Below are 16,426 nucleotides of genomic sequence, written 5' to 3' on the forward strand. Positions count from 1 at the left end.
ACTCAAGGTTATAGTCTCAAAATGAGTCATGTTCGATATAATGACTGCAAAAAGGTGTACACACGCAGCACACAGACATTCCTTGTGGTGTCAATCATGCATATTGCTTCTTTTTTCCAATGTGAAATGTAATGGGGATCCTTATTCTAGACGCATTTTTAAAAATCACCAAATCAATTTCTAGGAAGCAGCCTTTTGCATGAGTTAGAGCAAATGTTCAATTAGTCCCGAGTGCTTGCTCAAAGATGGGTAACACAACTAGAAATGAGTACCAGATGATTGATAAAACGTGGTCACAATTACATGTTCTCTCAAAATCATGCCCCAGGCCTAAATAAATGAATGAATGAATGAATCTCCAACCAAACTACTTAGATGAAATATTTTCAATAAATTGCTCATTAAGACTGAAGACTGAATACATTTCAGTATAGAGGTTGTGATGTTAAAAAGGAAAAAAGGCAGGGTGCCTGGGTGGCTCAATTAGTTGAGCTTCGACTTTGGCTCCGGTCATGATCTCACAGTTTTGCAGGTTCGAGGCCCGCACTGGGCAGCTGGAGGGAGCCTGTTTCAGATTCTGTGTATCCCTCTCTCTCTGCCCCTCCCCAACTTGTGCTCTGTCTCTCAAAAATAAACAAACATTAAAAGTTGTTTTTTTGAGAAAAGGAAAATGTCTCCCAAGAAAGAACATTTCCCAAAACAAATGGGAAAGAAAAATAAATTTGGAATTTCAGGAAATGTGCCAAAAATGCTGTAGGACAAATCACAGAAAGTTATGCAAAGACATATCATAAAGCCAGCATACCAAATCTCTCTTTCAGGTGAGTAGATTAGGTGACTCAGAGTATGAAAACTAGGCTAAGAGAAATAGATCAGTTGTCAGATCTTCTAATAACACAATGAAAATAAATACCCATTGACTGAATTGGAAGGAGGTAGGTGATTTTACTTTTTTTATAGCTTGGACTAATAGATGTCAATAGGACTTTTTACCGTTACAGACATACTTTTAATACATTTAACTATTAGTGTCTAGATTTTACTTGATGTCCATAGTGTATAGTATAAAACCATAAAAACCACGTGAGTGTGGATTTTTCACGCATAAGCTTTACTTGAGACAATTCAAACCAGTATGGAATTCAAAACTAAAAGTAGGGACAAACACATAAAGGTAAGCTTATCAAAATGAGCACTGCTCAGTGCAGGTGAACTACCCCAGAGTTATGGGTGTACATAGGAACTCCCTGTCCTCCTGAAAGACATCAGTGACCAGGGCACTGACCAGCCTCTGAGACACCCTCATTGCTCCTCCCTTGGAGAACGAAAGATTTTAGTGACTCCAGAACAGAGCTATCTGAACAGAAACAAGAAAAAGACCAACATTATATGAACACAATTTGGAAAATGATCACAAAAATGGTAGAAATTGCCATCAGACTCACTGCTTTCTCTTTTTCATTGAATGTAATAAAAGACGAGCAAAATAATAAAAGTCCAAAAAAGAGGAACAGAAGCAACCGAAAAAAATCGATCTACAAGGTAGATACGAATAAAAAAACAATAATATCAGACCAATTTGAAATCAAAGTTGAAAGTCTTAAAGAGTACTAGAAGAATATTTTATATTTATAAAAGTTATGATCCACTAAATACATGTAATGGTCAGGAACCTTTGTGCACCTATTAACAGATTCAAAATACATACTGCAAAACCTGATAGCAGAACAAATATCTACTGACAAACCCCAAATAAAGCGGGAGATGTTAACCTATCACTCAAAAATCAACAGATCCAATTTACATAGAAATGTAGATGTAGAGGAATACATCACACAATTCAATAAACAGGTACAGATTTCCTGCCCAATAAAAAAAAACACAGCCTTTTCAAATATTCATGGAATATTTCAAAATATTAGCTATATATTAATTAGGCCAGTAAAAAAGTTCAATGAATTCCTCAAATTAGAAATTATTATTTTTTAATGTTTATTTATTCATTTTGAGAGAGAGAGAAATAGAGAATGGGGGAAAGGGACAGCCGGGGAGGATCAGAGAGAGAGGGAGAGAGAATCCCAAGCAGGCTCTGTGCTATCAGGACAGAGACCAAAGTGGGGCTGGATTTCACAAACTCTGAGATCAGGACCTGAGCTGAAATCAAGAGTCCAAAGCTTAACCCGGCTGAGCCACCCATGTGCCCCCAGGATCTGTTTCCTAATTTTGTGGAGGAAAGGTCACAACAGATTTCTCAGAGGAATGAAAATTAAGCTGAGACTTGAAAGCTCTGAAATTGAGCTAGGTGAAACAGTGAGCTAGGTCGAGGAAATTATCCACCCCCAGGCCCCCCCACCCCCACAGTCCTCAGAGGATATGCCCATTAACCATGGATCGCAGGACAACTGGTGTGAGAGGCAGACTTCCCTGCACACGGTTTTATACCTAGCTTCAAAGACTACATCTGCTACAAAAAGTTGTAGACAAATAGGTGGATTATATATTTAAAATATATTCAGTATATAAAAATACATCCATCAAGGAACCAACAGAACAAGTGTAAGAGGGAGCCCTTGCCTTCAAGAAGGATACGCAGTAGTGAAGAGTGTAAGACTTAGAGAAAGTGAATAATGGAAAAACTGCATAAAATGTTAGGTGAGTGGCCTGCACCAAGCCTGCACTTAACGCTTCACCCCTTCACTCCCTGGTGAGCTCTCAAAACGCCTAAGGTGAAGATGAAGGGGGAAGATGCCTGTCTTTAGAGGTCTGGCTTCAGCCTTGCCCAACCAAGAAGCTCTCTCTGAGGTCTCAGCCTCTCCGGCAGAAAGAAAAAGATCACCAGGAGAAACCAGTCGTCCCATTTCAGTGCGCAGGTGGACAGCCCCGAATTAGACCCCTTTCTCTAGCTGCAACCTAGGCGGCTTCCAAAAGTTAGATAAGAGCCAGCCCAGGCTTCAGGCTCAGGGCTTGAGCTGGGCCCGCCGACGGCCAGCCTGGACCGAGTTTAGGAGCTCCAGCTCCCGGAAGCCCTGGGCCACGTGGGCAGGAGGCAGCCAGTCGGTGCCTCAGTTCTCTCCGCGCGCCGCCTGCGGCTGCGCTCCCCACCGTCACCCCACCCCTCCCCGTCCCGCCTCTAGCCTGAGGCCCGCCTTGGTGGCGTCTGGGCTTCCCACTCACCGGCGTGTGGGGGCTCCGGCAGCCGCGGGTGGAGGGGAGGAGGAGGTCTGAAGGTGTGGGGTTAGGGAGGGAGAGGGAGGAAGGGGGGGACTGCGGGGTCCCCAAGGCCAGCAGCTCAAAGGAGGACCATCAGTCGTCACGGCCATTGTCACGACCCCCCCCCTCCCTTACGCACGGACATGGGGCGGGGTCAGACCCTGGATGTCACCTGGGAGGGACATCCATCCCACAAAATGGATCTGGACTCTGCCTATGCCTCTTCCCGTCTGCCTCCCCTCCACCCTCCCTGTCCCTCCTCCGGTAGCTGAGCCTCGTGAGCCTCGAGGCCGGAGCAGTCCTCCCCACCAGGGAAACCTCTTGCGGTGCGGGTGAAATCAGAGCCCTGCTTTATTTCGGAAAGCTCTGAGTAATAATTACGGGGGGAAGGGAGACAGCCATAGGGTAAATCAAGGAAGTAACAAAAACAGCCCCTGTTGAGGCCTCTGCCACTCGCGTCGCTGTGCTGTGAGCGCACCTGGGCCCACCTAAGTCTTTCCACTCCTTCCCTACGTTTGGTGCCATTAGTGTGCGTCTAGAAATCGATTCGAATGAAAAACAATCCGGGATGTAGGCAAATATTTATTTACACAGATGTTTATCACAGCTCTTTGTCATATTGAAAAATTAGAAGCTACCTAAATGTCCAACAGTATGCCATTGATTCTAAATCATGGAACATCCTTTCAGCGGGATATAACGATACACAGGAAATGTTCACTATACAGTAGGGGAAGTTTACAAAACGGTTTCTGTTTAATAAAAAGAAACCTATAGACATAAATTGAAAGGCCAGAGACTGGAAAATAGTATCTCTAAGGGGCTGAAAACCGAGCGTCAATTTTCCGTAAAGATAAGAGGGGAAAAAGTTATTTTAAAATGCTCGGTTCTGCTCGTCTCGGAATCGTCTCTCGCTCTTGCCTCCTCGGGCGAGTCCTTCTGGAAGAGAGTCCTTCTGGAAGAAGCGGCAGGGCGGCTGCGGGAAGGGCGCCTGCATCCCCTCCGCGTGCCTCCCCCCGCCCCGGGCCCGCCACGTGCGGGGCACCCGCGCCTCCGAGGGCGCCTGCATCCCCTCCGCGTCCCCCGCCACCCCCTTCCCCCGCCCCGCCAAGTGCAGGGAACCCGCGCTTCTCCCGGCCCGGGCCAGGTCAGCTCCGGGAGGCTGGGCGGGACCCCGGCCTTCTGCTGAGGGGTGGGGACGCGGTCGGGGTGGGAGGGGGGGAGGGGGAGTGGCGTCTGCACCCATCTCGCCCCGAGTGTTGATTTCGGGAATTGATCGGAAATTACAAGGCCAATTAAATGCCCTGCTCTTATTAGAGCTCTGGTTAGGCCTGAGAGGCTTCAAACAGCCCCTCAGTCCCTTAGAGGTCTCCGCAGCGGTGACCTCACCCCGAAATCTGCCCTAGGAGATCACTGTAGCGGAGAGGGGGCTGCGCCACACCTCCCCGAACAGCCCTGCTTCCCCCTCCTCCGGCTGGTGGTCAAAGAAGGTCTTAGCTGCTCAGAGCACGCACCAGATCGAAACTCACTGGAGGCCACAAGGCGGGGAGTGGCGGCAGAATCCCCGGTGGTCGCTGGGCACCCCCCTCCCACACACACACCGGGGACGCAGCCAAGAAAGGGTGTCCTGGACATCTACTGGCCCTGAAGCATCTGCTAGAGGGTCCCCAGGAGCGGTGATCCTATTCCTCAGAATTTGTTGCCCAGACCATCCCCCAACATACCGGATCCCCCAATCTGTGTTTCTCTATTTCTGCCTCAGTTGCCCGATTAGAGGCTGCTAGCTGTTTCTAGAGTTTTCCAATCCAAATGCTTAGCTTTGCACCTTTTCAAATGGGGCCATCCTGACAATGGCAAATGTTAACCCAAATCGTGTCTACCTTGCATATTTGCTTGTTCGCAGAAGCCTTAGCGATAGTAATGGTGTCTAAACTCCTCATTTGACAGATAAGTCAGCCAGAGCCAGCGGAGGTGACAGGCTAGTTCCTGGATGGCATGATACCCTCACTGCATAGAGACAGTCTTGAAAGAATTCAGATAAGACCTGGGAAAGCTTGTTAGGACGGTTTCCTATCTAATTTCCCTCTGTCTGGATACTAATACCTGTCAAGTTGTCTGTTTTAAATGAAAAACTGTACCAATCTCTGTATAGATACATACCTACTAATAAGGTTGGATCCTCTTTGGCTTAGTATTATGCTGTGAGCTTTCCCCAGTGTCATGCTGCTGTGAAGAAAGAATGTCAAACATTATTTTAAAAACTTCAATAGCCACCCAATACAGCATTGTATTGCTGTGCTACAAGCCCTGTTGCTGAATGTTCATGTTGTTAATTAGATTTCATTATTAAAAATAGTGCAGGTAAGAACATGCTTGTTTACAAATCTCTGCATTTCTGACTGTAGAATGGATTCCTTGAACAGGAGCTACCAGGTTACAGACTACAGACTTTTTAAAGATTTTGGTGCACAGTGACTAATTGCTTTCTTTTTTCTTCCTCTTCCTTCCTTCCTTCCTTCCTTCCTTCCTTCCTTCCTTCCTTCCTTCCTTTCTTTCTTTCTTTCTTTCTTTCTTTCTTTCTTTCTTTCTTTCTTTCTTTCAGAGAAAGAGTGTGAGTAGGGGAGAAGGGCAGAGGGAGAGAGAAAGAGAGAGAAAGAGAGAGAGAGAGAGAGAGAGAGAATCTTAAGCAGGCTCCATGCTCAGCATAGAGCCCAACATGGCACTGAATCCTACAACCCTGGAATCATGACCTCAGCTGAAATCAAGAGTCAGATGCTCAACCAACTGAGCCATCCAGGCGCCCCTGCCTAACTGCTTTCTAAAAAGCTTGTGCCAGTTTAAACCATTCTCAGCAGAATGAGTGTGCCCACTTGCTTTGATTACTGGTGACATTTAGAATTTGTTGAGTGTGTGAAAGTAACAAGGTCTAGAAGCAGCTAGGTAGTGGCCATATAGGATCTTTCAGAGGCATCACAGGGTAGTGTATCTTCTGCACTGCACCTTGAACCCACTGTGCTTGGCATTTCTAGCACCCAGCACCTTGCATGGTGTTTGTTGACTGAGTAAATGCATTCACACCTTGCCTCCCACCTCTCATCCCTGATCCCACAGTTCATCCCTGGCAGATCTCTGGGCTGTCATCTCTGTCTGCTAGCACAAGGCATAATGAACTCATCACTGTGCTGCCTTTTCCTTCCTTGTCTTCATACATGCTATGCTTTCCTATTTGTTCTTTTGCTTTGTGTCCTCCCTGGGCTGTCAGATATCATGGGGAGCTGCTGTCTGTCCCTCTTAATGGGGACATTTTGGTTCCACAGTAGTGACAATAAGGGGAAGGCCAGATCTTGTCTTTAATACACTTGTCCATTCATTTATTCATCCCACAAATATTTATTGAGCCACTTATTATATATAGGGCATTATGCTTTCTGGAAACATAGAAGGAAATAATACCACCATCAATATCTAACATTTATTGAACATGTACAAAATGCCATGCACTGTTAGGCACACGATTTTACTTAATCTTTATCATAGCCCAGTTAGGTAAGTACTATTATTTTCCCCATTTTACAGATAAGGGAACTGATGTCTACAGAAGTTAAAGATCACACAACTGGTTAAATGGTGGAGTCCAGATCCAAACCCAAGCAGTCAGCACTTAAAGCTAGATTCCAGAAGAATGGGGAATGTTTCAGGCAGAAGAAATATAATTAGTAAAGGCCCTGGGGAAGAGAATAGTTTGGCTCATGAAAAAATGGTCAGGGGGCGCCTGGGTGGCTCAGTCAGTTGAGTGCCCAACTCTTGATTTTGGCTCAGGTCATGATCTCACATTGATAAGAAAGAACCCTGCGCAGCACTGAGCCTGTTTAGGATTTTCTCTCTCCCTCTTTCTCTCTGCTCCTCCTCCTCGGCTCATGCTCTCCCCTTCTCAAAATAAATAAATAAATAAAAATACCTTTAGAAATGCACTAATAGAAATAGTGAATCAAATTCTGAACCTGAATCTTTAGAAAACACCAATGTACAAGTCCCAATTCTTTTCCTACATCCATCAATGACTAGTCTCATTTAGGTACTATTTTCTCAACAAAACTAATTCTGTCCACAACCTTTAAGTCCTTACCATACAAGACACATAACTGCTGCGATGCTCCAGATTAGGGGCTCAGTACCTATTTCATGAACACAGGACAAGGAAGGAGTAGGGAAGAAGAGAAAAAGGGGAAGATGATTCTTGCCCTAAAAGAGCCTACAATTTGGTGGTAAAGATTTTCTTTAAATAACTAAGGGAGATTTGGTTGAGTTATGGCAATTTGCTTATTTCCTATGAAATTGGTTGAAAATGAATTTTCGTGAGCTCTAGATCAGATAGGCATGCTGTTATAAAATGCTTTATGGGAGATGAATAGTTTTACACAGAGTATAAAGACCAGTGGGTTTGTGTTTGCAATGAAAAAATAAACAGCTCACCCTGTGTGATGGCAATATGCAGGGAGCCCTGCATGAGAGCCGATTTCAGCATATTTGCTTTTTAGCAGTTTATCAAGCAATCATTAAGTGAGTTAACTCCACATCCAGGGAATGCTGATGGTAGCATTAGCCATAAATAAATAAGCTAATATGTACAATAGCTAAATGAATAGACTTTTCCGTGGTGTTTTATGGCCTGAAAAGAACGCAGCTTTTCATTAAAGGAATCATTTGAAAATGTGGAAACTGATACCGCCACAGTTAGTGCTCTCTGCCCATTGATAATGGTCTCTGTATTCGTTGTGGGGGTGGGAGACTGATGTCCATTTACTTTAGCAAAGATTGTTATTGAATAAAACCTTTAATGGGGGCGTTTATGATCCCACTCAGCTAAGAGCTCAGGGCTGCCTTAGAATAGTCTTTCCCTCTGCCGTGACAGCTCTTAGACAATCAATACAGGTAATATGTCAGCTGGTGGTCAGCAGCCCTGTAAGTAGAAAGGTAGAGCTGAAATGGAAAATGACAGGTAGCCACTTAGAGAGGGGGTATGGGGTAAACACTCTGAAAGTGAAGCTTCTCTCGGGAGTGAGGGAGTGTCCAGCCCTCACATTACAGTCAGTGCTGGGATCCGATAGGAAGAGATTAGGAAGGAAGAGATTACAGGAGAAAAGCCGTTTCAGAGTTTAGGAAAGAACTCCCTCAGGGTGGTGCTTTTAGAACCCCAGAATTCATATGGGTTTGGCCATTTGTAGAATCTGGCATTGTCTCTTTTTTTTTTAATTTTAAAAGATTTAATTTAATTTTTAAAAAAAAATAAAATAAATTTTTTTTATTTGAGAGAGAGAGAGAGCAAGAGAGAGAGAATGAGCTGGGCGAGAGGAGCAGGGAGAGAGAGAGAATCTCGAGTAGGCTCTACACTTAGAGTGGAGCCCAATCTCATGAATCATGAGATCATGACCTGACCTGAAATCAAATTGAGTTAAGATGCTTAACTGACAGAGCTACCCAAATGCCCCTAAAGATTTTATTTTTTAAGTAATCTCTATACCCAACATGGGGCTTGAACTTACAACCTGGAGATCAGGAGTTGCATGCACTCCCTTTTTTAAAGAAAATTTTAACAATTATGGTAAAATAGGAGCACCTGGGCGACTCAGTCAGTAGCGCCTGCGATGCTTGATCTCAGGGTTGTAAGTTCAAGCCCCTCATTGTTGTGGAGTTACTTAAAAATAAAACATTTTAAAAATACTGTGGTAAAATACACGTCAAAAGTTACCATCTTAACCATTTTTTAAAAAAACTTTATTCAGTTTGAGAGAGAGAGAGCACACCTGGGAGGGGCAGAGAGGGAGAGAGAGAATCCCAAGCAGGTTCTGCGCTGTCAGCACAAGCTCAGCCTGGGGCTTGATATCATGAACTGTGGGATCATGACCTGAGCGGAAATCAAGAGTTGGATGCTTTAACCAGCTGAGGCTCCCAGGCACCCCTACATCACATTTTTTAATCCATTCATTTGTCCATGGACATTTGGGTTGCTTCTACCTTTTGGCTGTTGTGTGGCTTCATGTTTTGATTCCAAATTCACTTGCTCTTTTTTTCTAGATGGCAGTTTTAAAAGCCTCTGAGACCCAGGAAAACCTTCCTAAGAAAAATGCTACCTTTTAAAGATGACTGACATTTCCCAAACTTCTGATAAGAACCATCTGGGTGTTCCTTAAAACTTCAAATTCTTAGACCCTCACCTCACCCAGGACTGGGAGTCAGTGGTTTGGAGGAGGGTCCAAGGGCACCTGAGGTTTAATAGGCATGCCAGGTGACTCTTATCTTTAGGCAAGGCTGAGAAACTCAGGCTTTAGCATGATAGAGACCCCTTCACGCCCAACAAGCTCCTTCTGTTTGGGAGTTAAAAACATCACAAACCTGATAAGTGAAAAGATGGTTGTATTTCTTTCAAAACATGGATTATTGGTTTTGGAGTTTGTTATCTATTATTAGAAAGTTAGGGGCCAGGCACTATGACAGCATGAACGAGTGAACATCTATAACCACGAACCCACCCCTCTCCTTCTACATTTGAAATCAATCTTTAAGTCCAAACTGATAGACCCACAGATGACTGACCTTGGTTGTAGGATTACCTGTCTCAGAATTCCCCTATTCTGCATGAAAGTATTTCTGTAATTAATATCATTTACACACAGACCCTCATTTTTTAGAATCTCTTAACATTTTGTATTTGTTATTCAAGTACTTCAGATTATAAACACCCATTTCTCCATTTGTATTTTCCCTCCCTCTCAAATCCTGCTACTCCTTGAAAAACAAAATGTCGGTACCCTGGTAACTAGTGAAGGAGGAAAGACATTCGTAATTTGTATCTGTTCCTGGCAGCCATTCTCAAGGGTCTTCTGTCTCCAGTCTTGGCTGAGGATAGTCCAGAGGGTCTCTGGTTTTGTATTTGATCATTGTCTTGAGCATCGGCCTTTCCAGGCCCTCCAACCCTCCCATTTGGCAAATGGAAAAGATTGGAATCCTATCTCCCGCCTGCTCTTGACCACCCAGCCCTAGGCTCCTAGTCACCTGGGAAGATTTCAGGTCCTCTTGTTATGGGAAGAGAGCTGCCTTGGGCTTGCCCAGGGGCACATCTGTGGCTGAACAAGTTTGGTATTTACGACTGGGAAACCTAGATAGCAGCCTTCCTCTGAGGGAGAACCTGGAGAAAGACACCCTGCCCATTTTTAATGGAAGAGAGTTTCAAAACCAAATTGAAGAATTTGGCTCTGGCACCTTTAAATCAGATAACCCAGAAGAGTGGAATTCACCAAGAGAAAGGACTCCTACCCACCTTCCCCAGTTCAGGTACTCACAGTCTCGCGACAATCAGGTTGAGAAAACCATTGCAAAGGAAAAATCCTGCTGTTGTCAAAAACAAGCTCCTAGTGATGTGGCGGGACTGCGTGCGCTTCTGAGATGTCTTGCTGTGTCTACCTGGTTATGAATGAGGAAAGGCTACATGTTTGGTTCTAAAAGCTTACCTATTATTATTCTTACCATTCAAAAAATAATTGATACAGATGTATGTCAACTAGAACATACATGGAAGCAAGTGGAAGAGCACTAGCATTTATATTTTATTTATATATTTATTTATTTTTATTTAAAAAAATTTTTAGCCATTTTTATTTATATTTGAGAGACAGACAGAACATGAATGGGGGACGGTTAGAGAGAGAGGCAGACACAGAATCTGAAGCAGGTGCCAGGCTCTGAGGTGTCAGCACAGAGCCCGACAACGGGGCTCAAACCAACTGTGAAACCATGACCTGAGGTGAAGTCGGACGCTTAACCGACTCAGAGCAACTCAGAGGCCCCTAGCATTTTTAAACAGTTTGTAAAAATCAAGAGTGGAATTTCAATGCCTTTGATATATTTTTTTGATAGCAAACTGCTTTCACCACAATGTACTATGCTAGAAATAAATCCAAATCAAATTTCAAAAGCGTATAGATAGAATTTACCTGTTAAAACACACACAATTCACCCTACTTTTTAATATAGGAGTTTACAAAAATCTTGAGATAACTTAAAATGAAAAAAATGACTGTGAAAGTATATTTTATTCTCAGAACAGATGCAAAAATAAAACCACAATCTTCTCCCCGAACCTTCTCTACCTTAGCTGTAATTAGTGCTAAATATCTCATTTCAAAATACCATATTTTATCACTTACTTTAAGTCAACAAAGCAATAAAGTAAAATTTCTTTGCAACAATAAACAAAAGTTTCATGTACTTGTTGTTTCTTGTATAACTTCTTACAATTATAAAGAAAACTATTGCTTTCTGAGATTCCCACACTCTGTGAAGAGATTATCAAGGAGGTAGAAGTTTATCTCTATTTTATATTATTAACACTATTTTTCCTTAAAAATTCTGGTTATTCTATTTTGTTGGAGATCAATCAACAAAAAAGTTCTGGGATATGATGTTCTAGTTAAATGTTTCTTTTCCTGGGGCATGTGGGTGGCTCAGTCAGTTAAGAGTCACACTCTTGGTTTCAGGTCATGGTTTGTGAGTTTAAGCCTTGCAACGGGCTCTGTGCTGACAACAGGAAGCATGTTTGGGATTCTCTCTCCCTCTCGCTGCCCCCCCCCAAATAAATAAAAATAAAATAAGAATTTTAAATGTTTCTCTTTTTTTAAAAAGATTTTATTTATCTTTTTATTTGCGAAAAAGAGGAACAGCAAGTACACGAATGCACGAATGGGGACAGGAGCAGAGGAAGAGAGAATTTCAAGCAGGCTCCGCGCTCAGCACAGAGCCTGACATAAGGAGGCTTTGATCCCACAACTCTGGGATCATGACCTGAGCCCAAATGAAAAGTCAGATGCTCAACCGACTGAGCCACCTAGGTGCCCCTTTAAAATTTTTTTTAAAAATCTTTATTTATTCGTGTGTGTGTGTGTGTGTGTGTGTGTGTGTGTGTGTGTATGAGAGAGAGAGAGAGGGAGGAGAAGCAGGGGAGGGGCAGAGAGAGAGAGAGAGAGACACAGAATCTGAAGCTGGCTCCAGGCTCTGAACTGTCAGTACAGAGCCTGATGTGGGACTCGAATCGACAGACCACAAGATCATGATCCGAGGCGAAGTTGGATACCTAACTGACTGAGCCACCCAGGTGCCCCTAGGCTTTTATTTTATTTTATTATTTTATTTTATTATTTTATTTTATTATTTTATTTATTTATTTTTTGTTTTTCTCCTAGGATTTTATTTTTAAGTGATCTCTATACCCAATATGGGGCTCAAAACTACAACCTCGAGATCAAGAGTCACACATTCCATCAACTGAGCCAGCCAAGTCTTTCTTTAGTTAAATGTCTCTATTGATAGAATTCAGTATAGAAATTTGTTCTCCTGAACTTTGGATAGGGTCCAAGAAATAAGAGTTCGGTGCAACTACTGTCCCTAAAAAGTCATAAATAACTCTCGAAGTACTTAAAACTACCATGAATGAAATACTGTGCAACCTGTGATGTCAACATTAGACTCACCAGTAATAGATGTTCCAGGACGAGAACTGAGATCTTATATCTAACGTATTGTGAAGGGCAGTTCCTCCAAACCCAACCTGCCCTGCACTGCGCAGGCACAGATGGAGCTATGACTTTATGGCTACAATGCCGAGCGCACCGCAGGCCTCACAGAGGCCACAGGCATCTGTCCACTTTGATGGCTTTGTTCATTGCAGCTGGCAACCTCTCCCAGTCCTAGAAGGATGCCCGAGGGCCCATTAAGAGCCCCATAAGTATCATGGATTCCACTTTACTTTGAGTCTCATTATTTTTCCAGGGTTCAGATATCCTTTCTTACACATTTTTTTTAAGCTCTCAAGAATGAACAGATGATATTTATCTTCAGACTTAGACTCAGATTGGGAAAAGAAACATAATCAGAAAATCTATTTTCTTTCTCTTGTCAGTCAGGCAGAGTGGAGGTGAGTCATGACAAGGTTTCTACATTCCATCATCAGGTCATAGCTGCAGAAAGAGTCCCAAATTTCCAACAGTCAAATGACAACACTGTGCTGCGCTGGCACCCATTCTCCCAAAGAAGAGGGCTGTTGTGTCTACAGTCTGCAATCTAATGGTGTCTTAATGGACAGCATTCGCAGTTTTGCCAAGTCACCCGGCTACTCAGTTTTACCTACTGTTGTGCTGCAGGGACAAGGAAGAGAAATCAAAGACAGCCCGGTTCTCACAGTTGAATATGGACTGCTGGGCTCCATCCCCAGAATTTCTGATTCCCTAGATATTGGGTAGAGCTAGAGAATGGTCCTTTCTAACAAGTCCCCAGGTGATGGTTCAGGAATCACATGTTTTGAGAACGACTGAAGGAAAGGCTCTATAACAACAATAAAATTCGTATAAGTCCATCTCCCATTTACCTGAGGAGAAAGGAAATAGATGTATTAAATATCACCCAGAATGAGAGTCACCTCCTTTTATTTAATCCTCATAACACCACCCTACAAACATCATTAAGACGTTATTTTATAGAGGAGAACGTTAAACCTCAGAAATTAAATGACTTGCCCAGTATTATGTAAATGAGAACGCGGTAAACAAATATGTTTGTCCACCTCCAAAATCTGTACCCTATGTATTATGTCTGGTCAATATCCTGTCAGTGTATCAGCCCAGAGCTTTCATTTTATCCTAATTTTATGTAATGGGTAGTCTTCCATGTTGACTGCCTTAGTTTTTTAAAAATTGTTATAAGCTGACTCAAATTATCTTTAAAAATAGATGTGATACACATTTTAGGGGCGCCTGGCCAGCTCAGTTGGTAGAGCATGTGACTCCTGCTCTCTCTCAGGGTGGTGAGTTCAAGCCCCATGTTGGGTACAAAGCTTACTTACTTTATTTATTTTAAATTTTTTCTTAATGTTTTTATTTATTTCTGAGAGAGAGAGAGAGAGACAGCGTGAACAGGGGAAGGTCAGAGAAAGAGGGAGATACAGAATCTGAAGCAGGCTAGCTGTCAGCACAGAGCCAGATGCGGGGCTCGAGCTCACAAACCGTGAGATCATGACCTGAGCCAAAGTTGGATGCTTAACCAACTGAGCCACTCAGGCACCTCATAAAGCTTACTTTAAAATAGCTGTGGGGTACCTGGGTGGCTCAGTTGGTTAACCATCTGACTTCAGCTCAGGTCATGATCTCGTGGTATGTGAGTTCGAGCCCCATGTCAGAATCTGCGCTGACAGCTGAGCCTGGAGCCTGCTTTGATTTCCGTCTCCCTCTCTCTCTCTTTCTGCCCCTCCCCTGCTTGTGCTTTCTCTCTCAAAAATAAATACACATTAAAAGAATTTTTAAAAAATAGCTGAGATACACATTTTAAATAAACACCAGTCTAATGTAATTATTAAAGAAGGATGTTGTGAAATGACTGCATTTTCCAAACAAAAAAGTTGACATGTAATGTGATCATGATGGCCCAAACTTTGTGGAAGTAGGTCAGATTAAGCCTGCTTGGTCCAAACAAGGATATTATTTGGCATGTAGGCATTTTGGAGTGACTGTTAGGAAAGGGCAAAGGAAATTATTACCTTCCTTGGCTACTATGCGGACAAAGTACTTAATTTGAATTATTCAACTAGTGAAAAAAATACACATCACCCAAGTTCCTGATGTCTTGCTTTACCGTTTGATTTTAAAATGAACTAGCAGTCAAAGAAAGGCTGCCTAATTACAGGATGAGCCCCAATCTTTTCAAAAGACCATTGTTCTGACTTAATTAACATGAACTAAAACAGTCCTAAAACAACAGGGCACATTCCCATTAGGATAAATTACCAAGACCTAGTCAACGCAGCAAAGGATTCCCCAGAGGGAAATGTCACTGCCTTTCCACCTGCACTACATCTCTTTCTCAAAGGACTCTGCTACAGCTGGGAGCCTCCCTCTGGATGGGGCATCTGTTCCATATTGAATTTGCTCCATTTTGAGAGCCATGGGCCATGGATAAAGGGTGAAGAAAAATCCTAGGCAGTCAATAACACCATGGCTAGGGACGTGACATTCTAGCAGCTCTGGTTGCCTATGAAACACTTTAATTCTGGTCCCAAATGTTCCATGTGAATATTTAAAAGTGTGGTGTGATTTACTTTAATAATAGGGAAGAATGGCTTAATTGATAGGAAAGTGCCATGTCCTTGGTAGGACTCATAATGGAGCATGCTGGTTTGGTAAGAGGTTGAGCGGTGGAGCCAGGCTGACCAGGCTTTGTCCCTTGGAGGTGAACGTTGCATCACCTGCTTCCTCTTGGCCTCGATTTCCGGGTCCGTAAATGTTGAGCTCAGTGGTACCATCTCCCAGGGTTCCTGCTCATTTACAAATGTTGGCTAATATTACCCATGTGAAATGAGTTTGCGGTCTCTCACATATTACAAAAGACATTCATTCCCCAAGGCTTGCATCAGCCTCGTGATAACTGATATAGCACATTTTCCTTTTCAGTGGGCCTCTTCTTTTACATTCTATATGCGAATATGAACTGGCCAATTAGGCCTGAAAAAATTCCACTCGTGTCATCATCAGGAATGAAATCAGGTTTGAAACTAGAGCAATATAAAAACACACTTATTTTTTAGTCTATTGTAATTTTTTTTTTCCCTGAGAGAGACTGCGTGAGCAGGGGAGGGTTGAGGGGGAGGTACAGAATCTGAAACATGCTTCAGGCTGAGCTAGCGGTCAGCACAGAGCCCGATGCAGGGCTTGAACCCACAGACTGTGAGATCATGACCTGAGCCGAAGTCGGACACTTAACCGACTGAGCCACCCAGGTGCCCCGGTAATAATTTTTCTTCCCCAATTACAAAGCTCACAGATAATGGTGTGAATACATAACTTCTGTGTCCAGAGTAATTCCGTGTGGTGCTGAACAAATTAACACGCATTTGTCATTTGATGGGCAAGGGGTAGAAACTAAGGGTTTAAAATAAATACAAGAAAGATGGCAGACTAACCTATACCCTAAAACTTAGTTACAATACTATGGAAGCTCAGGTTGAATGAACTTTTAAATAGTTTATTCTATGAAGACATGACAACTGGGGATCCAAGACAAATACAGAGAAAAGGTCTTCTTTTTCACATAAATCAAACTCTACTCCCAGTCCCTGAAATACAGTCTTTCCCTCAGGGTTTGTGTTGACTTTCCAGATTCTTAAGCTCTAGTAATA

At 43.0% G+C, this 16,426-nt stretch overlaps 1 long non-coding RNA gene across 2 annotated transcripts in view; it reads right to left on the reverse strand.

The window, feature by feature from the left end:
* LOC120226983 overlaps window positions 1–3,243 on the reverse strand; it is a 78,575-nt gene extending 75,332 nt beyond the window's left edge. For both annotated transcript variants that reach the window (XR_005527135.1, XR_005527136.1), the window contains exon 1: window positions 3,175–3,243. This is a non-coding gene — a long non-coding RNA (uncharacterized LOC120226983). The remainder of the gene's footprint in view (window positions 1–3,174) is intronic.
* Between the last annotated feature and the right edge of the window lie 13,183 nt (window positions 3,244–16,426).

Source organism: Hyaena hyaena, unplaced genomic scaffold (genome assembly GCF_003009895.1).
Source record: "Hyaena hyaena isolate Hyena2069 unplaced genomic scaffold, ASM300989v1 scaffold_1919, whole genome shotgun sequence".
NCBI classification, from domain to species: domain Eukaryota; kingdom Metazoa; phylum Chordata; class Mammalia; order Carnivora; family Hyaenidae; genus Hyaena; species Hyaena hyaena.